The 24,447-nt window shown below is 48.3% G+C and overlaps 1 long non-coding RNA gene across 1 annotated transcript in view; it reads right to left on the bottom strand.

The window, feature by feature from the left end:
- LOC146338467 (uncharacterized) overlaps positions 1-24,447 on the bottom strand; it is a 73,397-nt gene that overhangs the window by 18,129 nt on the left and 30,821 nt on the right. The gene's annotated exons all lie outside the window — the stretch shown is intronic.

Below are 24,447 nucleotides of genomic sequence, written 5' to 3' on the forward strand. Positions count from 1 at the left end.
CTGGCTCAGTTCTTTCCAATTCAATTTTTGCAGGTTCAGAATCGAATTCGTAAAGGGGACTGGTGAGTGAACAAAAACAATCCAATGTAGATTGCTCTTGTGCCTTTAACTGTGGCTTGATCTACAGAAATTAGCAAGTGAAAATGGCAATGGCATTCAAATTAGGGATCTACGAAAGTTCCGCCACGGATCTCAGGGAGGCCGAATGCCAGCGCATTCGGCCCCCCGAAATCAGTGGCAGAACGGCCTGTCCCACTGCCCCCCCCAGGATTAGACTTGCCTTGGGTGGATCTTCCTGGTGGCGGCGGTTCGGCGGTGGTTCGGCGGCGGCGGCAGCGGATGGTCTTCTGACCGGCTGCCGCCGCCGCCATTTCCAGGTTAAAAAAACAAAAATGTGATAGGCTACGTAAAGATTTACGTAGCCTATCACGGCTAGATTTTAAAAAAACACCGTGATAGGCTACGTAAATCTTTACGTAGCCTATCACAGCTGACTTAAAAAACAACAACCCCTCCCGCGCGTATGCAAATGGTGGCGGCCATGGCTGCCGCCATTTGCGTACACATGTTGTTGTTTTTTAAAAAAATCAGCCATGATAGGCTACGTAAACATTTACGTAGCCTATCACGGCTGACTGAAGGGACGCAAATGGCGGCTACGGCTGCTGCCATTTGAGTCCCTGCTAGCCAGCGGCCGGATGTCCGGCTGCTGGTGGAGCTGGCTGGCGGATCTGCAGAATCGCTGCGGAGTACAGCCGGCCAGCCAGGATTCCGGGGGGGAGGAACGGAGCGCCTCCCCCCCGGCCAGGATTCCGGGGGGAGGGACGGAACGCCTCCCCCCCACCATCAACATAATCCGCGGAAAGGTAAGTCACTTTCGTACATCCCTAATTCAAATAAACAGTTCCACTAGCTAACATCTACATGGACGTTTCTGTAAGAAGCAAAAGTACAGTGGTTGGGTGACAAGTTGGCAACCAATTCTTTTCTCAAATTGCTTTTAACTTCTACAATACTAGATCAAGTTCTTAATCTCTGTTTATCTCCCCTATCATAACATTAACACTGAACATCCTCCACATACAAACATAATCGAGAAATGGTAATTTGCTTGTATATATGCTGAACTAAGCACATTCCAATGGATGAGCTTTGAGATTCTGTTATCTGAAAAGTAATCCAGTGCTACAACAATCAATATGAAGACAGCATTTACATCATCTTGTCTTCCTGTGCTTGCTTTTCTTGGCATAATCCTGGGTCGAAGTCCAATTCCCCATTGGTTTCGATTCAAATATTTCCCCATTTTTGACCTTGTTGAGGTTTGAGTGAGGCACAAAGTCATGAGATCAGATGCAACAATCCAACAAAAGCTGGAAGAAGAACATATGTCTTGAGATTCATTAATTAATCTCCTCCATCACTTTTGCTTTCTGAATCTCCATCATCTGAGAGAAGTTAAAGTGAAATGGTACCTAGATTACGTCTTACCATAGATAATATCTAAGAGGTGGCCATCCATCTTTTCATTCTCCAGAAACCTTCTCACTTCAGAGCAACACATTGATTGATTAATTGATTGATTAATTGATTGATTTGATTTGTACCTGCCTTTCTACCAAAAATTATTTATTTATTAAAAACCTTTCTATCTCGCCCTATATCATTAAGATCTCTGGGCGGCATACAGAGAAAATCAATTGAAACAGCAAACAATAAATAATTTAAACACCTAAAAAAGATATTCAACTATTAAACAAGCTAAAACCAGTTAAAATCTAAAGCAATGGAACAGTTAAAACAATGTGCGAGGGAATGCATTTAGCCCTCAAAGGCTTTGGTAAAATCCTTGTTTTTACTTGGTGCCAAAAAGAGACCAATGTCTGCACTGAAAATGGCGCTGAAGGCAGCTTACAATCACAAATAAAACTTGGTTTAAAAATATTAATATAACCAATGCATTGGAAGCACGACTGAAAACACAACAATAACAATAACAATTTGTGTGGGGGAAACACAAATGGTCATAACATTTTTTTTTTTTTTATGGTACAGGCATGGAATATGGCAACCTCCCCCCCCCCCCCGCAGTGAAGAGGCGACCTGTAAAATTTCAGACAGTTTGGCCCAGTGGTTTTTGTTCTAGGTGGAGTTACAATCTGATTTTTTCCACAAAAACTCAGAAAGCAAAGAGCCATAACTTCTCCCTGTTTCCATATACGCATGTGAAACCTGGGCCCCTCCAAGAACCCCTCACAAGCATCCCACCCACCAAAGTCCAGGCAGTTTGGCTCACTGGCTTGAATTTGATATTCTCAGAAACTCAGATCAAACTCAGAAGGGAAAGTGTGTTGAAGCAGGGGTCACTAACCCTAATGACTGCTGCAGGTTTCTTTGAAGTGACAAACAACCCTTATTCAGAAGAACCACTGGCTCAGCCTGTCTATGGCTGAATAATACACACATTACCTGGCAGGCAGGCTGGAAGTAGGGATGATGGAGAATTCCACCTCGGACTCCAGTGAGACTGAGGCCGGATTCTTTAGAATCCACCCCCCACCGGAGTCTGTGGCGGAATGGGGCAATCCCCACCCCACCCCATGGAATCCCCCCGGGACGGAGTCTACCTGGCGGCGGCTGCAGTAGCAGCTCCAGCGGTGGCTCTGGAGGTGGCGGCTCCGGGTGGTCTTCTGGCCGCTGCCAGGCTGCGGCTGCAAATGGCAGCTGCTACGCCAGCCACCACTTGCGTCCCTGCCAAGCCATGATAGGATACGTAAGTATCTACGTAGCCTATCACGGCTAATGCAGGGAGGCAAATGGCATAGCGGCTGCCATTTGCGTCCCTGCGGTAGGCGTGATAGGCTACATATATATTTACATAGCCTATCACGGCGAAAGGCAGGGACACAAATGGTAGCTGCTACGGCGGTGGCCATTTGCAGCTGCAGCCCAGCAGTGGATGGAGGTCCGGCTGCGGGCAGCCCTGGCTGGCGGCTCTGCAGAGTTGCCATGGAGTGGAGCCAGCTGGGGAGGATTCCAGAGGGGGGGACAGAGCACCTCCCCCCCACCGCAGTTGGCCCCAGCGGAACCAGGTAAATGTTTCGTACACCCCTAGCTGGAAGAGGTTATTATTATTTTTATCTGAGCTACTGGCTGGGTGCATCTGCAGCTGGGCATCTGGCTGCAGCAGGTCTGCAGCCGCAAATGGCAGCCGGCATAGGGGCCGCCATTTGCATCCCTTCGCTGAGCCGTGATAGGCTATGTAAATATTTACATAGCCTATCACGGCAAAAGCAGGGATGCAAACAGCAGCCGCTACGCCATTTGCATCCCTATCTTTTGCCGTGATAGTCTACGTAAATATATATACGTAGCCTACCAGCAAAAGAAAAGGCAGGGATGCAAATGACATAGCGGCTGCCATTCGCATTCCTGCCTTTTGCCATGATAGGCTACGTAAGTATTTATTCGTAAGTAAGTACGAAAGGCGTGCGGGACGAAGTCCCCGCCGCCCCCAACCCATGAAAGGCGCACGAAACGGAGCACTTACCTGCTCCCGTCCACGCTGCTTTGCAAATGGTGGCCGTCCTGGCCGCCATTCGCTTCCTCCTCTTCCTAGCTGTGATAGGCTACATAAATACTTATGTAGCCTATCATGGCTAACGCAGGGACACCATTTGCATCCCTGTGGAGGCTGTGATAGGCTACGTAAATATTTACATAGCCTATCACGGCGGGGGGGGGGAACCCAGCCTACGCAAATGGCGGAGGCTACCGCCATTTGCGTACGCTGGGTTTTTTTCCCCCCTGCCGTGATAGGCTACATAAATATTTACGTAGCCTATCATGGCTCAATACAGGGACGCAAATGGCGGTGGCTACAACAGCCGCCATTTGCGTCCCTGCAGGGCTACCCAGCAGCCGGATGTCTGGCTGTGGGCAGCCGGAGCTGGCCTGAGGCTCCATGGCTTGGCCGTGGAGTGGAGCCGGCTGGGCAGGATTCCGGGGGGAGGGATGGAGCCCCTCCCCCCCACCGCGGATGCCCCTGCGCGTAGCCAGGTAAGGGATTCGTACATCCCTACTTCCACCACAGAAGAAGATGCTGCTCCACCTTGGGCAGGAGTACAACTCCTGCACCTGCCCATGCCAGCGTCCTCCATCAGTGACCTCCGAGCACTGCAACTGGCCTCTGCTCTCTGCTGCCGTACTGCACCGGGGTGCACTCTCTGCACTAGGGGACAGACAGCTAGTCTAACAGTGCTGCTAGTGAGAGAAGCATAGGGAAGTATGAAAGTCACTTACCATTTCGTGGATCTACTTCGCAGTGGGGGGGGAGGCGCTCTGTCCCTCCCACCGGAATCCTCGATGGGGGGAGGCGCTCCGTCCTTCCCCCCGGAGTTCTGCCCGGCCGGCTCCGCTCTGCAGAGATTCCGCGGAGCCGCTGGCCGGCTTCGCCCACAGCCAGACATCCGGCCTCTGGGCAGCAGGGATGCAAATGGTGGCGGCCATAGCCACCGCCGTTTGCGTCCCTGTACTTAACCGTGATAGGCTACATAAATATTTATGTAGCCTATCACGGCAAAGTAAAAAAAAATGCGTACGTGGCCGCCATTTGCGTTCGCTATTTTTCGCTGTTCTAGCCTACGTAAATAATGGCAAAAAATAGCAAACACAAATGGCAGCTTCCGTAGCCACCGCCATTTGCATACACTGTGCCCGGCCAGGAGACCAGCCACTGCTGCCACCGCTGCACCAGCCCCTGCACCTGCCACCGCCGCCACACCTGCCACCGCCACCACCCTGCTGCCGCCGCCCCCACCACCCCTGCCTCCACTGCACCTGCCGCTGCCACCACCCTGCTGCACCCGCCACCCCGCCGCACCCGCCGCCACATCTGCCGCCGCACCCGCCACCGCTGCACCCGCCGCACCCGCCGATCCCCCCGCACACCCGCCACCAATCCCTCCATTTACTTTATGGCCGCAAATGGCACCCAATATGCCATTTGCATCTGGATACTTAACATAGCGATACGGCACTGCAATGGTAACCGGCTGTATTACCAGCATTGTGGAGCCAGCGGCCGGCTCCGCACGATCGCCGCAGGGAGGGAGCCAACCTGGACAGATTCCGAGGGGAGCCAGAGATGAGTGCTCTGTTTCACCACGGGCCCCAATGGGGCCGGATTCTTGGAATCCAGCCTCATTGGGATCCGTGGCAGAATTCTTGGACATCCCTACCTGCAACTGGTTTACATAGGGTTACTGCCTCTGATACTGGAGGTGGTATATAGCCATCAGGACTAGTCACCAATGATATCTTTATGCTGTGTGGATTTGTCTTATCTTATCCCCCTTTAAAGCCAGCCAAATCGGTGTCTATCGATAGCATTGAAGGGAATAGGCTGCAGTAGAATCTATCTTCCCCACTGGTTTGTTTGTTGATGTTTTCACTTCAAAGTTTTTTGTTTACTGTGGAGTGCATTAAAACTTGCAGCTGAAAACTTATCAAAGTTTTTATGACATGCTCTGCCATATTTCAGGAGGACTCCAATGCTCATCAAACCCAGACAGTATTGCCAATGGTCATGAATGATGGGACTTGTAGTCAAACAACCTCTGGAGGGCCCCAGGTTCCTGACTCCTGCCATAAGCCATTATTCATCAACAATTATACCCTAAGCATCAAAAACAATAACTATCAGGTAATTACCCAGTCACTGCTGAGTGAGTTCCACCTGTTTTCTCCTTCCCTCCCCTTGCCCTTGGTCAGTATGTGTAGCATGAAAATGCTATCTGGCATGCACAGGAAAGACAGCCTGAGTTGTCAAAAGTATACAATGGACAGCCATTTGTCAGGGATGCTGTAACTATATCCTGCATTGTAGAGCTTTCATTGAGCAGGGGGTTAGACTTATCTCCAAAGTCCCTTCCAAATCTATGATTCTATGAAATGCTCAGGTGCCAAGCTAAGAACCTTTTTTCAAAGTAGGGATGGAGAGATATGGGCATATGGCATGATGGATGAGATAGGAAGCATAAAATGAAACAAAAATGCTTTCTAAATAACCCAAGGTATGCAATCATAAGGAGGAATCTCAAACTTTCTTGTAAGGAGCAAGGATCCAGTCATTTTAGCCTAACCTACCTCACATGGTTGTGAGTATAACATGAGGGGGGGGGGGAAATAATGTACATTGCCTTGAGTTTCTTGGAAGAAGAGTGGAATATAAATTGAATAAATATCTTTTGTTATATGGAATAGTCCTCATTTTAAACTCTGTAGAATCAAGGTCAACAGGGATGGAGAATCCTCCAATCAGGTATGGTGATGTGGACTTAGGGGCCTCTAGGGAAAGATTTTTGATACTTGGGACATGGCATGTCTAACACATGCATACAGAGAGTTGGGCATCAACAATTATGGCCGTGTAGGCCCCTTCCAACCCTACTATTCTATGAATTATGCCAATAACATCTGCAACAGATCACATTCTTCAGTTCCCTCCTTAGAACTGTCATCTCCCCCTACGTGGCTTAATCAAGATCACTGTGGGGAAAAATATCATGTGGAAAAATAACTGTTTGGCTCCAGCCTTCTTCTGCACCAAGTGATGGGGATGCTTTATCCCTTCCAGGGACAACTTTATTTGCCATAGAGGCCACATAGTTCAGTGTGATGGAGTACATTCTTGGTATGCAGAAGGTCCCAGGTTCAATCCCCGGCTTCTCCAGGTAGGGCAAGGAAAGACTCCTGCCTGAAACCCTCGAGAGCTGCTGCCAGTCAGTGTCGACAGTACTGGGCTAGATAGACCAACGGTCTGACTCAGTATAAGGCAGCTTCCTATGTTCCTATGCCTATCGAAACTCTCACTTATTGTATTGATGATGTCCTCTAATCCACCGAACAATTCTGCAGAAGCCTTGCCTTGATCATTTCCAGTTAAGACTGAACTCACACAAGCCCCATATATCAAGGAAGTGCTGCATTCCATCAAAGAGATACGAAGCAATATTTTATGCTAGTGTTGTAAGTAGACTAAGAAAACCCTGGATTGCTTTGCTGTGACTGGAAATCCCTGGTGTATTTTGGCTCCTCAATCAATATTCGTTTATGTCTCAAAGTCTTGGTTTTATGATACAAGTCTCATTGGCTTATATTGTAGCCATTCTCTCAGCTCTGGAATCATATCTAGTCTCATTGGAATGGGTTGCTCAAAAGGACTGAGCCCAAGGCTACTCTGGGTGTTGTGAGAACTACTGCAATAATTTGAGTTCAAGTTCACCTGCATTCATGGTGCAGGACATTTGCTTACGAACATTTTTTTTTTTTTAAAGAAAAAGAATATAAACAGGTGGCATGACCTGAACCACAAAGACTTGACATGTTCTGATACCATGAGAATGGATTCCCCCTACCCCTGACCAATCTAGTAATCTAGGATGGTGAAAACCATGTCAGAGAGGCAGGAACATGTGGGAAGAACCACAGGAAGCTTGTCCATCCTTTCATGGTTTCTGCATTTATTCATTTTCAGAGTGGCATGGATGGAGTTACAAGGAGCACACCTCTTTTATAAGGGCAAGACCATAGCTCAATAGGTAGAGCACATGCTTTGCATGCGGAAGGTCCCGGGTTCAACCCTTGGCTTCTCCATATAGGGTGTCTGTGTGTGTGTGTTTCATTGGTCAACTATGTAACACATGGTTGCAGAACCTCAAGCCCAGAGGTAAAATCCTCATGGGCCCCAAATGTGACCCTCTGGGGTTCCACAGATAGCCACGTCCCCTTCCCCAGGCTCCATCTCTTTTTCCCGACCACCATTGTTGGGTGGTTTCCTGGCTTTTGGGTAGATATTTTCCCATTCTAAAAGGTTGAAATTAGAGCTGTGCACAAATGGCCTCTCAAAATTCTCCAGCCAACTTGTGGGCAGAGAAATTGGGGGGACAATTTCCCCAAATTTCTCCTAGGGGAAGATAAATTCTCCAACAATTTCTCACCAATAGGGCTCACTATTGGCAGGGGCTGTAGCACAGGTTCTTTCTTTTTTCCGGAGGGTTTTTGGTTTACTGCACTACTTCTCTTGGAGGCTACAGCACCAACTGTGTTGAGGGTTCCACTTTTCTGAGGCAGAATTTAATTTTGAATTACTTTTGGTGGTCTTTTTGAGCTTACCTAATCATCGCAAGGTGGCCAAGGGTGCTGTGTGCATTTCCTCTCTCTATTACACATCTTTCTATTGCTCTGCATTTCCTGAACTGAGAAAGTCCCATGGGAGGAATTGCTTCATTATCTCTTCCTCATAATGGCTTTAACTGAAGCTGAGGAGGTGACAGGCTGCCACACAGATTACTGTACAATGACAGACAGGACACTCATGCACACTCCTCAGCCACCTCACAAGTAAGGTAAGCCCAAGAACCTCAAAGCCAACCCATGAGAATTTCTGCGAAATTTATCCTCCTTTGAATTTCTTTCTGCAAGCAATTTCTTTTCTTTTCTATCAGATTGAATGAGAATGATCAAAAAAATGTGGGAGAAATTTTCGGCACAGCACTGGTTTTAATGCGTCTCATAAGGCTGAGCTTGAAGCTAATAGATGCTGGTATTTGCAATGTGGTCCCCAAGACCTTCTCTGAAATGAAATTTGGCCCTCGGGCTGAAAGAGGTTCTGCACCCCTTATGTAATGATACTTGTTTCTGCATGGATGAAACCACTTTGGAACAAGATATATTCATTGTGTTTCTCCCCTGAGGTGCTAATAACGATGGGGAGTAATCAGGCTAAAATTCCATTCTCTTGGAAAACAAGGGATTTAGACAAGAGCAGAACAGTTGTGACACATATGCACACAGAGATAATTCTCAGTAGCTAACCTGGTGACTTCTCATTTGAGCATCTGTTGATTGAATAGTGTAAACAAAGATAAGTGAGTAATTTGAGCATTTACAGAGGGAAAAAACAGCTCAGTAAACAGATGACACACTTAGCTCATATTAGTCAGTCAGTCAAGCAAGGAAATCGTGACACTAGGAGGAACACGGGACAAAATCTGTTGATGAGATTTCATCACCATCGATTTCCTAGATCTGCTTGAGGGCTCTTCCAAAAACACACACACCATTTTGCTCAAATACATATGATTTCTTTGTAACTGCAGAGATCAACCCAGGTACAAAGGCAAGTGGTAAATGTAGGGAACTAATGGAATGAACAACAAACAAGAAAATGTGTATGCTGTTTAAGTAGGAGTGCAAGTATTCTACACTGTTCTTTTTCTATGGGTCTTTATCTCTCATGGCATAGATGGAGGCAGTTTCACCTATTAATTGTTCTGCATGTTAAGAATACAGGAGCAGAGCCAATGGGGGGTGGGGGGTGAGTTGGCACCCATAATGAATGGATTAAAAATGAAAGACCTGGGGTATATCCAGGGCTAGGTCACCTGCTGTAGTTAGGTCCATTAGTGGAAGAAGAGCAGCAAAGATATCCTCCAATTGTTCTAATTGTTCTGTGGTCCTCTCTACATCTGAAAATGCGCGTTGTTAACTTTTCTTCATCTTTCGTAAACTAAGCAGTCAGGATGCTGGGAAAGACTGAAGGCAAAAGGAGAAGGGGATGGCAGAGGATGAGATGGCTAGATAGCATCACTGATGCAATGAATATGGACTTGAGCATGCTCCAGGAGAGAGCGCAGGACAGGAAGGCCTGGCGTGCTATGGTCCATGGGGTCACGAAAAGTCGGACATGACTGAATCACTGAACAACAACAATCTTATAGGAGTGGAGGCCAGATTTGGCTTCTTCTTCTTCTTCTTCTTCTTCTTCTTCTTCTTCTTCTTCTTCTTCTTCTTCTTCTTCTTCTTCTTCTTCTTCAGGCAAGAGGAGGATTGCTCAAAAAAAGACCACAAACTGATGCCCAGTTTCTGTGAGTTCACTGCCAGCCTGGGACGCTCCAACTTATGTCTGTAACCACTTCTCAATTCACCCTAACTCCTGAATGAGAGGAACTCCAGGAGCTGCATGTTCATTTTCAGCCTAGAAGGGGGCGACTAACAGATCATTCCTCAGTCACTGCTGAGGGAGTTCAGCTTTGCAAGGAGCAAGGATCCAGTCAGTCATCCTCCCTTTTAGCCTAACCTACCTCACATACAGTAGTTGTTGTGAGCATAACATGAGGAGGGGGAGAACAATATACCTTGGAAGGAGAGTGGGATATATAAATTGAACAAATGAACATTTTTGTTATATGAAATAGTCCCCATTTTAAACTCTGTAGAATCAAGGTCAACAGGGGTGGGGGATCCTCCAATCAGGTATGATGATGTGGACTTAGGGGCTTCTATAGGCAGTTTTTTGATACTTGGGACATGGCATTCCAACACATGCATACAGAGAGGTGGGCATTTGGCAACGTTCAACAACTTTCAATAGTCCAGGTAGGTGGAAGCAAAAGTTGTGAATTGGGAGAGTCCACTTCTGATTGTTGTTCAGTCGTTAGGTCGTGTCTGACTCTCCGTGACCCCATGGACCACAGCCCTCCAGGCCTTCCTGTCCTCTGCTCTCTCCTGGAGCATGCTCAAGTTCATGTTCATTGCATCGGTGATGGTATGTAGCCATCTCCTCCTCTGCCATCCCCTTCTCCTTTTGCCTTCTATCTTTCCCAGCATCAGGGTCTTTTCCAGTGACTCTTCTCTTCGCATTAGGAGGCCAAAGTATTTGAGCTTCAGCTTCAGTATCTGTCCTCCAAATGAGCAGTCAGGGTTGATTTCCTTTAGGATGGACTGATTTGACCTCCTTGCAGTCCAGGGGACTCGTAAGAGTCTTCCCCAGCACTACAGTTTGAAAGCATCAGTTCTTCGGCACTCAGCCTTCCTTATAGTCCAGCTCTCACAGCCATATGTTACTACTGGGAAAACCATAGCTTTGATTAGATGGACCTTTGTTGGCAAGGTGATGTCTCTGCTTCTTACTATGCTGTCTAGGTTTGCCATCGCTTTCCTCCCAAGGAGCAAGCATCTCTTAATTTCATGGCTGCAGTCACTGTCTGCGGTGATCTTGGAGCCCAAGAAAATAAAATCTGTCACTGCTTCCATTTCTTCCCCTTCTATATGCCAGGAAGTGATGGGGCCAGATGCCATGATCTTAGTTTTTTTAATGTTGAGTTTCAAACTCTACTTTCACCCTCAACAAGAGGCTCTTTAGATCCTCTTCGCTTTCTGCCATTAGGGTGGTATCATCTGCATATCTGAGGTTGTTGATAATTCTCCCAGCAATCTTAATTCTGAACTGTGATTCATGCAACCCAGCGTTTCTCATGATGTAATCTGCATATAAATTAAATAAGCAGGGCGACAATATGCAGCCTTGTCATACTCCTTTCCCAATTTTGAACCAATCGGTTGTTCCATGTCCGGTTCTTACTGTTGCTTCTGATTAGGGTGGATCAATCTGTCAATTTGTTTCTGTCATTTCTCATTTTTCCAAAAATAGATTGGGTTTGTCCTAAACTTAAAAGAGTTTTCCCCAGTCTTTAATTCACTTTGTCCCACAGTTTGAGATTAACATATATTTTCATGAAATGTATGTGCATTTTGTGTATATTTCTCCAAGTACATGCATTTTTGTATGGGATTTTGCTTCATATAGACATTTTTGCAAGCATTTCTCCTAATATACTGCATTTTTGTACTAATATGCACATTATGTATTAATCATGTATTAATATGTGTGCACATTTCTCTAAAACTTTTGTACACATTTGTTTATTGAACAATTCCACCGCAAAATTTGGAGAAGTGCAAATTTCAGAGGATATCAGAGTTTTGATAGCATATAAATTCAAAAGTGCAAAATCAGGAAAGTTCACATTAAAATGCATAAATAAATAAATAAATAAATATCCCCCATACCTGCTCCTGGTAGACAGAACCATCAGAGCCAAATTCCAGTCTGTGTGCATGGGGGATGCTGGAAATATGACAGGTAAATTACCATGTAAAATTAAAATAAGGGGGAAGGTTGGCCAGTGTACTAGGTACTTTGCATTTTTAAAGAAGCAGCAATTTTATTCTCATTATTTTCTATACAGATCCCCACCCCCAGCAAATTTCTAAGCAACCAATAAAAGCAAATGTCGGTTGCTCATATACAGTGGAGGGTGGTGGCTCCAATTTTGGTGGGGCTGCAGAACCGTTCTGGGTTTCAGTCAGAACCATTCAGAGCTCCAAAGGAGTTAAGCAAGGTGCTGAAATTATTTTGTGAGTCAGGTTCAGCAGACTGTATATCTCCTTTAGAGTTCTAGCTGGTTCTGGGTGAAAACTGGAATGGATTCTTGCCCCACCAAAATCAGAGCCACCAGCCTCCACTGCTCATATTTCTAAATTGGGGGTTTCACACTCAAAGAAAAGTGACGTTTAAGTAAAGGCAAAATGGTCCAGTAATGTCCAAATATTAAAACACTCTCAGCCACTTGTCTTATGTTCAGTTGTAACAACTGGGAACGAAGCTTTAGAGAAGGAAAAGAAGGCAGTGGGGTGGGGTGGGGGGAAGAATGAGACAGCAAAATTAAAGTTTGCTAATGTTTTTCACAGTACATGCAAGAAAAAATAATATAGCATTGTTTAAAAAGAAGTGTTGGGCAACTGCTGGGGGCTCAGTGTGAAAATTTCATATTTTGCTAGAATTAGTTGGAATATGTGAATTTCCATGTTGTGTTTTTATTACAGTATTCACACATTTCACAATTTCTGACAAAAGCTACCCAATGTGATGAAATATATAATTTTCTCATGTGGAAAAAAATGCTGTTTTGTAGAAGGATTATGGAAATACTCATTTCATTTTCACTTTGAGCAAACATTTTCTATATTTTTTTTCTCTGAGGGTTTTTTTTAATCCCAAAAGCAGTGTTCGCATAGACAAAGGGATTCCTGGGGCGAACTCAGTGACACTCACTCCCAGCTTTCTAGGTCCACCCTTCCGCTTCATATTGCTATCTTACGAAAGGGGTTCTTCAGCAAGAAGCAACTTCTTTATCTCCTGCCAGCCCCAGCACAGATCCTTAGTACCAAGGAAAGCAATTCAGCAGTACTGAAAACAAGTCCCATGAGGAAAGGTGGAATTAACTGGCTATGTTGAGCCTGGAGAAGAGAAGACCTGAGAGGAGACATGATAGCACTCTTGAAGTACCTGAAGAGCTGTCACACAGAAGAGGGAAGAACTTGTTCTCTACTGCCCCAGAGGGCAGAACTCAAGCAAATGGACTTAAGTTACCAGAGGGACAATTTTGGTTGAAAATTAGGATAATTCAATTAACAACAACAACAAAACACCTTTCATAGAATCATAGAATAGTAGGGTTGGAAGGGGCCTACAAGGCCATCGAGTCCAACCCCCTGCTCAGTGCAGGAATCCAAGTCAGAGCATCCCTGACAAATGGCTGTCCAGCCTCGTCTTGAAGGCCTCCAGTGTGGGAGAGCCCACCACCTCCCCAGGTAATTGGTTCCATTGTCGTATTGCTCTTACAGTCAGGAAGTTCAATTTAACTTGTTTTGTTAAGGACTTTCCATGTTCACTCAAAGTACAAAATGCTGGGAAATTACAGCTGTTAAGATCCATAGCCTTAATACAGATGTGGTATATAGGCCCCATGGATATGGTATGGTATTCTATACGGTGGCTAGTTCCAGCTTCACCACTACTGTGCGGCTGGATGGCTGTCAGTGGCAGAGTGGTGGACCAAAGTCCAAAATTTGGCTATTCACTGGAACTGGAGCTTGTTTTGAGCTCATGTGCCTTTTTGTGATGAATTAACTCACAGCCCTTTTGACATGAGTAACTTCCATTTGGAAAAGGGCAAAACTACATTTTTGGGGGGATTTGGCAAAGCATGCAAATTAACTATAATATGTAACTGTTAAATTTCCCTCCATGGAATTAAATTAGGAAGCCATGAATGTGTTTACTTGCATGGGGTTCTATGTGTTTACTGAACCTCCTCTGTCCAGTATGCTCAGGCCAGCATGCACAATCATTCCTCCAATTTTATCCTCACAGCAACCCTTTGAGGTAAGTTAGAGGTGGTGACTGGCCCACCCCATAATGATAATGGCTGAGCAGGGATTTTAAACTAAGGTCTCCCCAGTCTTAAGTCCAACATGCTATCTCCTGCACCACATAAGCTCTCCCAACAGATCACTAAGTTGAGAAGATATAGGAGATGAATGATACATCTACAAAAAGGTAGCCTACTGACTATGTGTCTTGGAATATTTCCACTCTCCCCACATGTCTCTCTGTATGTAACACTATATATATAATGCTACCATTCTGGCAAACAGCAAAATTTAAAACAAACCTAAATGAACTGAACATCAATAGGAATTAGGCCATACTTCTATTTGTAATTAATCTATTAATATGCTGTAAACAAATATGTGCTGAGAAAAACAGAAATGGTGGAGTTCATCTCCAGAAACCAACTAGACTACAGGCATATTTCACACTTCTGTCTAGCACTACCAGAAATGCCAGGTGGCCCACTTCTTCCTTGGCTAGAGAAGCACCACCACGAGTAGGAGGACTAGGTGGTGACAAAGCAGGGACTGGATTCTTGGACACAAATTGCGGCAGGCTTGTGTGATATAGTGACAGAAAAGAGAGAACATGTGCCAGCACTTTTTTAATTCGCTGGGACACTAACACCACACGCCACCTCACCCACCTCAGAATTCCCTGAAAAAGGCTAAGCTGCCATTTTTATTCAAAATGGCGGCTCGGTGAGGGATTGGGTGGCTGAGCACCACGCATTGGGCACTCATGGACCACCTGACAACTCGCTGCCTGTAGCGAGCAGGGGTGGGCAGCCGGCAGGAGGCTGGTGAGTGGGGGGAGACCCAGACCATGGTTAGTCTGCCCATCCCTATAACACCTCCCCCCCGATAATCTCAGTGAGACCAACATTGACAGAGCCATCCTTTGCTAGTCATGACTTCCAGCTCCAAGACATAGCCCTTGCTTCCACAGGTCCTAATCCTTCAAGGGCAGGGGATGGGGCAGTGGGCATGATCCTACTCTACACATTCATTGGCCATGTGGGCCAGAGCATGAGACTAGGGATAATGCTGGTACTGCTGTGTTGGGTGCAGGAGCACTGATGAAATGATTGCCAGCACCTCTGGAGCAGAAAGTTGGGAGGCAGGCACAGCACATAGGATGTGGACCAATCTGAGGCACGGGCAATATTCAGTAGCACAGAATGGTAAAATTAACTTTGAATACCATCTTCTTATGATTTCATCACAGGAATCCCACCAGGGTCAGCACAAAACATTTTTCCACCCAAGGCAAACCTCCCCCCGCCCAGCAAATCAAAATGCATAGTATCCAAAGCCAGCTAAATTATTTTGGGACCCGAGGCAGAACATCTCACAAATGCTTTCCCCCCCCCGATGATAAAAAAATCAAAGTCCAAAAATCCAAAAATAATGTAAGTAACTAAGAATTTGCTGCCCTTTCATGGTACCCCAGATCTGCTGCCTGAGGCATCCGCCTCAACCTAATGGTAGGGCCGGCCCTAAATTCCTCAGGCGTAAGCATTGCAAGGGGATTTCCTCTCTTTAAGGAAAGCAGCCAGTACTAGTAGAAGTACCATTCGTTGCTTGGCCCCCTTGCTAAAGAGAACAAGTAGGCTGTGAAATAACTGTAGCAACTTCTCATTTTTTCCCCTTAAAGCCCTTGTTAAGAGGCCAGAGTGAAAGTGGTAATGAGTGCATGTACTATCCGGGAGAGTGTAGTCCATATTAAGTGGGGAGAATTAGTCTGGCTGTGCAATTTTGTTCCTGGGGCAGTTTGGGGTGCTTTATCATGGCAGAAATATTGTATGGAAATAATAACCTAAAATTAACATCCAAGAAGATAAATGCATCTATGAAAACCATCCATTTGGGAATGAGCATATGAACCTTAGAGCCAATGCAGTGTAGTGGTTCAAATAACAGGCTTTCAATGGGAAAATCTATGTTTAAATCCCTGTTTTGTCACATAGCTTCTTCAGTAGCACTCAGCCAGTCACTCATTTTCATTCTAACCTACTTCACAGGGATATTGCAGGGGATAACAATAAAATTGAGGGGAGGACATCACAATGCAATCAATGAATAATCCTCAGTTTCAGCCCCTGTAAACTGACAGTGTATTATTAATGACATAATTAAGGGATTTTTAACACTACCTTTTGACATAAAAACTAGGGATGGATGAAAGGGACTTACCTTGTCCCGCAGCTTGTTTCGCAGTGGGGGGGAGGCGCTTCGGTTCTCCCCCCGAAGTTCAGGCAAGGGGGGGAGGCGCCCCGCCTCACCTGGCCGAAATTCAGGCTGGGGGGGGGAGGCGCCCAATCCCTCGCCGGCGAAATTCAGGCCGGGGAGGAGCGCCCCATCTCCCCGGCCACGAAAAAAAAAGTACAATAAAAAAAAACACACCCGTGATAGGCTACGTGACGATTTACGTAGCCTATCATGGCTAGATTTCCAAAGTCAGCCATGATAGGCTACGTAAATCGTCACGTAGCCTATCACGGGAGACTTTGAAAAAAAAAAAGCGTGTACGCAAAAGGCGGCGACCCATGGGCACTGACATTTGCGTTCCTTATTTGGACAGGGGTAGTCTACGTAAAGATTTACGTAGAATATGGCGAAAATAAGGGCAACGCAAATAGCGTTCCCTTATTTTCGCTGTAGTCTACGTAAATCTTTACGTAGACTACCACTGTCCAAATAAGGAACGCAAATGGCGGTGCCCAAGGGGCGCCGCCATTTGCGTATGCACTTTTTTTTTTTCCAAAGTCACCCATGATAGGCTACGTGACGATTTACGTAGCCTATAATGGCTGACTTTGGAAATCTAGCCATGATAGGCTACGTAAATCGTCACGTAGCCTATCACGGGTGTGTGTTTTTGTTTTTTTTACTGTACTTTTTTTTTTGTAATGGCGGCAGCGGCAGCTGGTTGGGAGACCCTGCCGAACCGCCGCTGAACCGCCGCCGGGACCCGCCACCGAGAGGGACATTCGCCGAAGGTAAGTCCCATCCCGGGGGGGGGGTGGGGGGCTGGCAGAGAATTTCCCCACCAATTTTGGGGGGCTGAATGCGTCGGCACTCGGCCTCCCGAAGATTCATGGAGAAATTCTCCGCCATCCCTGATAAAAACCCTAAATGCAACTTACAAATGCATTTCAACTAGGGCTGTGCATGGAATCCCACCCCCCAACCTGCTTCGGATGCCCCTTCGGATGCTCTGAAGTGATCCCTATCCTCTAGGGATGTTAGAGAATTCCACCACAGACTCCAGTGAGACTGGATTCTTTAGAATCTCGCCCACCAGAGTCTGTGGCGGAATGGAGCAATCCCCCCCTGCCACCCCACGAAACTTGCCCAGGATGGATCTTACCTGGCATTGGCTGTCTGGTCCATCATCCACTGCCCCTGGTTTGCAGCCATGGATGGCTGCCCCGGTCTGCAGCTGCCATTTCCCTCCCCACGTTAGCTGTGATAAGCTACGTAAATATTTACGTAGCCTATCACAGAAAGAGCAGGGACGCAAATGGCGGCTCCTACGCCATTTACATCTAGGGATGTCAGAGAATTCTGCCACGGAACTCAGTGAGGCTGAATGCCAGTGCATTTGGCCCCCCGAAATCCATGGAGGAATGAAGCCCTCTCGCCCCCCCACCCCACGAAAGGCGCACAAAATGGGACACCTACCTGCTGCTGTTCCCGCTGCTTTGCGAATGGTGGCCGCATCCACGGCCACCATTCGCTTCTTCATTATAGCCGTGATAGGCTACGTAAATACTTACATAGCCTATCATGGCTAACGCAGGGACATCATTTGCATCCCTGTGGAAGCCGTGATAGGCTGCGTAAGTATTTACGTAGCCTATCATGGCAAAAAAAAGGGAACGCAAATGGCGGCGGCTACGGTGGCTGCCATTTGCGTTCCCTTTTTGTGTGTGGCCGTGATAGCCTACATAAATATTTATGTAGCCTATTACGGAAAAAGAGAGGGGCGCAAATGGTTTAGTGGCTGCCATTTGCACCCCTCTCTTTTGTCGTAATAGGCTACGTAAATATTTACGTAGCCTATCATGGCCCCCCCAAAAAGGGACGCAAATGGCAGCCGCCGTAGCCACCACCATTTGCGTTTCCTGTTTTTTTGCCATGATAGGCTACGTAAATATTTATATAGCCTATCATGGCAAAATGCAGGGACGCAAATGGCGGCGGCTACGGAAGCCGTCATTTGCGTCCCTTTGCAGGCTGCCCAGTGGTTGGATGTCTGGCTGTGGGTAGCCCTAGCCGGCAGCTCTGTGGAATCGCCACAGAGTGGAGCCGGCTGGAGAGAATTTCGGGGGGAGGGACGGAGCGCCTCCCCCCCACCGCGAATGTCACCCTTGGAAAAGGTAAGTGACTTTCGTACATCCCTATTTGTGTCGCTGCTGTTTTCATGATAGGCTACGTAAATATATACATAGACTATCACGGCTAATGCAGGGATGCAAATGGCTAATGCAGGGACACAAATGGCAGGGAGGATTCCAGGGGAAGGGATGGATTGCCTCCCCCCCCACCGCAGAAGACCCGGACCGGAACCAGGTAAGGGATTCGTACATCCCTACTATCTACCTCAAATTGATTTTGATCCCTTCCACTTTGACTCGGTTCCAAATCTGAAGTGAGATTCGATATCCGGATTGCCCGTTTTGGGCATTTCCCCATTGACTTGCATGGGAGAACACAAACGCTCATAACTTTTTTAGTACTTACAATACAGGCATGAAATTTGGAGACCTCTCCATGCACCTGGACAGACAGTTTGGCCCAGTGGTTTTTTGTGCTAGGTGGAGTTAAAACCTGATGTTTTCCACAGAAACTATCCAAGCAAAGAGCAGTAACTTCTCCCTGTTTGTGACACCTTGGCCTCTCCCAGCACCCCTTGAGGGCATTGCAACCCCAAAGCCTGGGCATTGGCTTGTGTGCTAGGGGCAGGTGAAATTTGAGTTTTTTCCAGGAAAACTTCCTAAGCAAAGAGCTGTAACTTCTTCCTGTTTCCACAGATGTGTGTGGAACCTGGACCCCTCCCAGCCCCCCTCGAGGGCATCCTGACCACCAAATTCCAGGCACTTTGGCCTACTGGCTTGTGTGCTAGGCGCAGGGGAAATTTGATGTTTTCCACTAAAACTCCCAAAGAAAGAGCTATAAATTCTCTCTGTTTCCACAGACGTCCAGGACACCTGGGACCCTCCCAGCTCCACTTGAGGACATCCCACCCACCAAAGTCCAGGCAGTTTGGCCCACTGGCTTGTGTGGTAGGTGGAGGGTGAATTTGATATTCCCAGAAATTCAGACCAAACTCGGAAGGGAAAGTGTGTTGAAGCAGAGGTCACTATCCCTAATGACAGCTGCAGGTTTCTTTGAAGTGCAAAACAACCCTTATTAGGGATGTCAGAGAATTCCACGACGGATTTCAATGAGGCTGAATGCCAGTGCATTCGGCCCCCCGAAATCCATCGTGGAACAGCCTGCCCCCCCCGCCCCCCACGGATCCCCCCGGGACGAGACTTACCTGGGGCGGATGTTCCGGACGGCGGTGGCTCCAGCGGCGGCAGCAGCGGGGGCGGTGGCGGCTGGTCTTCCGAACGGCTGTCACCGCCGCCATTTGCAGTCTGTTTCCCCCCCTATAGACGTGATAGGCTATGTAAAGACTTACGTAGCCTATCACGTCTGGGTTTTTTTTAAAAAAAAACAACGCGTACGCAAATGGCGGCGGCTACGGCCGCCGCCATTTGTATTCTTTATTTTTCGCCATCTTAGTCTACATCAGTATTTACGTAGACTAAGACGAAGACAAGAAAGGGGAATGCAAATAGCCCCCACTACGCTATTTGCGTTCCCTTTTCTTTTCTTTTCTTTGTCTTAGTCTACATAAATATTGACGTAGACTAAGACGGCGAAAAATAAGGAATGCAAATGGCGGCGGCCGTAGCCACCACCATTTGCGTACGCATTTTTATTGCTGCTGTTGTAACCCAGAGCCCTCCATGGCCAGAAATCCGGCTGCGAACGGCCCTGGCCTGGGCCTGGCCAGCTGCTCCATGGAGCTGCCGCGGAGCACAGCCGGCCGTCGAGGATTCCAGGGGGAGGGACGGAACGCCTCCTCCCCACCATGAACAGAATCCGCGAAAAGGTAAGTCACTTTTGTATATCCCTAACCCTTATTCAGAAGAATCACCTCTCTATGGCTGACACACACATTACCTGACAGGCAGGCTGGAAGAGGTAAATTTTTATCTGCTTTTGTTTATTTCTAGCACAGACTAAATGTGTATTTTGAATGCATCTTGAATGAACACAGTTAGTGCCTAGCCCAGAAGGGCCACTGATTTCTGAACACTAGAAACCTCCACCTCATGGACCCATACTTCCCCCACCCCATCTCCTCCATGGTGGCCTGCCCAAGCCTCTTTTGGCAAGAGACAGAGAGCTTGCAGGAGTTCTGGAGCCACTACCAGCCTTCTGCTTGCCCCTGCTGCCGGCCAGCTGGGACTTGGGGGCCTCTTCCCCGAGCAAGACCGATTGGTGTTGCCTCCTTAATAGGGATGGATGAAAGTCCCTTACCTGATCCTGCAGCTTGCTTTGCAGTGGGGGGGAGGCGCTCCATCCCTCCCCCCAAAATTCTGGGTGGGGGGAGGCGCCCCATCCCTCCCCCCCCAATTCTGGCTGGGGGGGAGGCGCCCCGTCCCTCCGGCCGAAATTCTGGCTGGGGGGGAGGCGCCCCGTCCCTCTGGCCGCGAATCCTGCTGTCCTGCTGGGACGCAAATGGCGACAGCATCCCTGCAGTCAGCCATGATAGGCTACGTAAATGTTTACATAGCCTATCACGGCTGACTTTGAAAAAAAAAAAGTGTGTACGCAAATGGCAGCGCCCATGGGCACCGCCATTTGCGTTCCTGATTTGGGCACGTGTAGTCTACATAAACATTTACGTAGACTATGGCGAAAATAAGGGCACCGCTATAAGGGCAACGTTTTCTTTTCTTTTTTTTCATTCAGCCGTGATAGGCTACGTAAACATTTACGTAGCCTATCACAGTGTTTTTTGAAAATCTAGCCGTGATAGGCTACGTATATCTTTACGTAGCCTATCACATTTGTTGTTGTTGTTTTTTTACTTGGAAATGGTGGTGGCGGCAGCTGGTTGGAAGACCGTCCGCCACAGCCGCTGCTGCCGAACCGCCACCGGGAGCCGCCGCCGCCAGGGACATTCGCACAAGGTAAGTCCCATCTGGGGGGGCGGGGGGGTGGACCATTTCTCCACCAATTTTGGGGGGCCGAATGCATTGGCATTCGGCCTCCCGGAGATTCGTGGAGAAATTCTCTGACATCCCTACTTCTTCAGTGCAGGAGCAGGCTGCTGGTGCTGGAGTGCGCTGGCTGTTTCCCCCTGCTCAGAGAAACCTTGCAGTGGCGGCCCACGGCAGTGCTGGGATCGGCTCCCAAGTCAAAGTGGTCCCATTCAATGCTGCCCTGGCATTTTGGGGAAGGAGGAGATGCAGACTGCTTGCCTTGAGTCTGGGAGGGCACCACATGAGCGGTGGGAACTGTTTGAGGAGACTGGTATGGGCAGGTTCAGTAGTTGCAGTCTTGGAGCAGCATCTCCTGTAGTGGAAGAGGGGAGCCTGCCAATGGACATTAGGTCAGAGTAGGGATGGCGGAGAATTTCTCCCCGAATCTTCGGGAGGCCGAGCGCCGAGGCATTCGGCCCCCCGAAAGTGTTGGGGAAATTCTCCACCCCCCCCCAGGATGGGACTTACCTTCAGCGAATGTCCCTCTTGGCGGTGGGTCCCGGCAGCGGTTCAGTGGCGTTTTGTGGGGGGCGGGGGCAGCAGCTGGTCTCCTGACCGGCTGCCGCCACCGCCATTACAAAATAAAAAAGTAAGTAAAAAAAACCCAAACCATACCCGTGATAGGCTACGTGACGATTTACGTAGCCTATCACGGCTAGATTTCCAAAGTCAGCCATGATAGGCTACGTAAATCTTCATGTAGCCTATCACGGGTGACTTTGGAAAAAAAAAAGCATGTACGCAAATGGTGGTGGCCAATGGGTGCCGCCATTTGCGTTCCTTATTTTGGCACGTCTAGTCTACGTAAAGATTTACGTAGACTATGGCAAAAATAAGGGCACGCTATTTGCATTGTACATTTGTACAATGTACATTTGTACATTTGTGTACTCGCTTTTTTTTCCCCCCAAAGTCACCCGTGATAGGCTACGTGACGATTAACGTAGCCTATCATGGCTGACTTTGGAAATCTAGCCGTGATAGGCTACGTTAATCGTTACGTAGCCTATCACATTTTTTTTCCACTTTTTGTTTCGCGGCCGGGGAGACGGGGCGCTTCTCCCCGGCCTGAATTTCGGCTGGGCGAGGTGGGACCCCTCCCCCCCTTGCCTGAACTTCGGGGGGAGAAGCGACGCACCTCCCCCCCACCGCGAAGCCAAGCTGCGAAAAGGTAAGTGACTTTCGTACATCCCTAGGTCAGAGGTGTCTGACGTCCTCAGTTTGGTGGGGGTAGGGATGGCAGAGAATTCCGCCACAGATTCCAGTGAGGCCAGATTCTTTAGAATCCAGCCCCCTGGAATCCATGGCGGAATGGCCTCCTGCCCCCCGCCCCCCGCCTCCCATGGAATCCCCCCGGGATGGAACTTATCTGGGGCGGATGCGGCAGATTCGGCGGCGGCGGCTCCGGCGGCTCTGGCCGCTGGTCTCCTGGCCGGCCGCAGCTGGGCTGCTACAGCTGCCATTGCCATCCTTGCAGCTGTGATACGCTACGTAAGTATTTACGTAGCCTATCACAGCTACCCCCCAAAAAAAACTACGTGGCTACGGCAGTCGCCATTTGTGTTCCCTTTTTTTGCCGTTCTAGCCTACGTAAATATTTACATAGGCTATTACGGCGAAAAAAAGGGGAACACAAATGGTGCCCACTACGCCGCTGTAGCCTCCACCATTTGCGTACATTGGGGTTTTTTTTGGGGGGGGGATGTTAGCCGTGATAGGTTACATAAATACTTATGTAGCCTATCACAGCAGCCCAGCTGGATGCAAATGGCGGCCACTACAGCTTCCGCCATTTGCGTCCGCATCAGCCCGTCTGCGGCTGGAAATCCGGCTGCGGACGGCCCTGGCTGGCTGCTCCACGGAGCTGCTGCGGAGTGGAGCCGGCAGGGCAGGATTCTGGGGGGGGAGGACCGCTTCGCCTCCTTCCCCATCGAGGATTCCAGGGGGAGGGACAGAGCACCTCCCCTCCCACTGTGAATCAATCTGTGAAAAGGTAAGTGAGTTTCGTACATCCCTAGGTGGAGGGCAAAGAGGAGGAGATCCTCCGGGGTGTGTTGGAGGAGGAGCAACAGGGAGAGGCTCTAGCACCCAATGCTTCTTGCATTGTTCCCCTGTAGGGCCCTGGCTAGGGATAACGGAGAATTTCTCCCCAAATCTTCAGGAGGCCGAATGCCAACGCATTTCCCCCCCCGAAATTGGTGGGGACATTCTCCGCGGCCCCCCCCGGGATGGGACTTACCTCCTGCGAATGTCTCTCCCGGCGGCGAGTCCCGGTGGTGGTTCGGCGGCAGTTCATCGGGGGCGGGGCGTGATAGGCTACGTGACGATTTACGTAGCCTATCATGGATAGATTTCCAAAGTCAGCCATGATAGGCTATGTAAATCGTCACGTAGCCTATCACGGGTGACTGGAAAAAAAAAAAAGCGCGTACGCAAATGGCGGCGGCCCATGGGCACTGCCATTTGCGTTCCTTATTTTGGCACGTCTAGTCTACGTAAACATTTACGTAGTCTACGGCTAAAATAAGAGAACGCTATTTGCCTATCACGGCTGACTTTGGACTTTGGAAATCTAGCTGTGATAGGCTACGTAAATCGTTACGTAGCCTATCATGGGTGTGTGTGTGTGTGTGTGTTTTTTACTTTTTTTTTCGCGGCCGGGTAGACGGGGCGCTTCTACCTGGCCTGAATTTCGCCGGCGAGGGATGGGGCGCCTCCCCCCAGCCTGAATTTCGGCCGGGCGAGGCAAGGCGCCTCCCCCCTCTCGCCTGAACTTCGGGGGGAGAACCGAAGCGCCTCCCCCCCACCGCAAAGCAAGCTTGGAGAACAGGTAAGGGACTTTCGCCCATCCCTAGCCCTGGCTGTTTCCCCCTGCTCAGAGACACTTTGCAGTGGCGGCACACGGCAGTGCTGGAATTGGTTCCCAAGTCAAAGCGGTCCCATACAATGCTGCCCTGGCATTTTGGGTAAGGAGGAGACACAGACTGCCTGCCTTGAGTGTGTGTGTGGGGCACCACATGAGTGGGGGGAACAATGCAAG

Source organism: Heloderma suspectum, chromosome 9 (assembly GCF_057233095.1).
Source record: "Heloderma suspectum isolate Gila_16-S chromosome 9, 16-S_ref, whole genome shotgun sequence".
NCBI lineage: Eukaryota > Metazoa > Chordata > Lepidosauria > Squamata > Helodermatidae > Heloderma > Heloderma suspectum.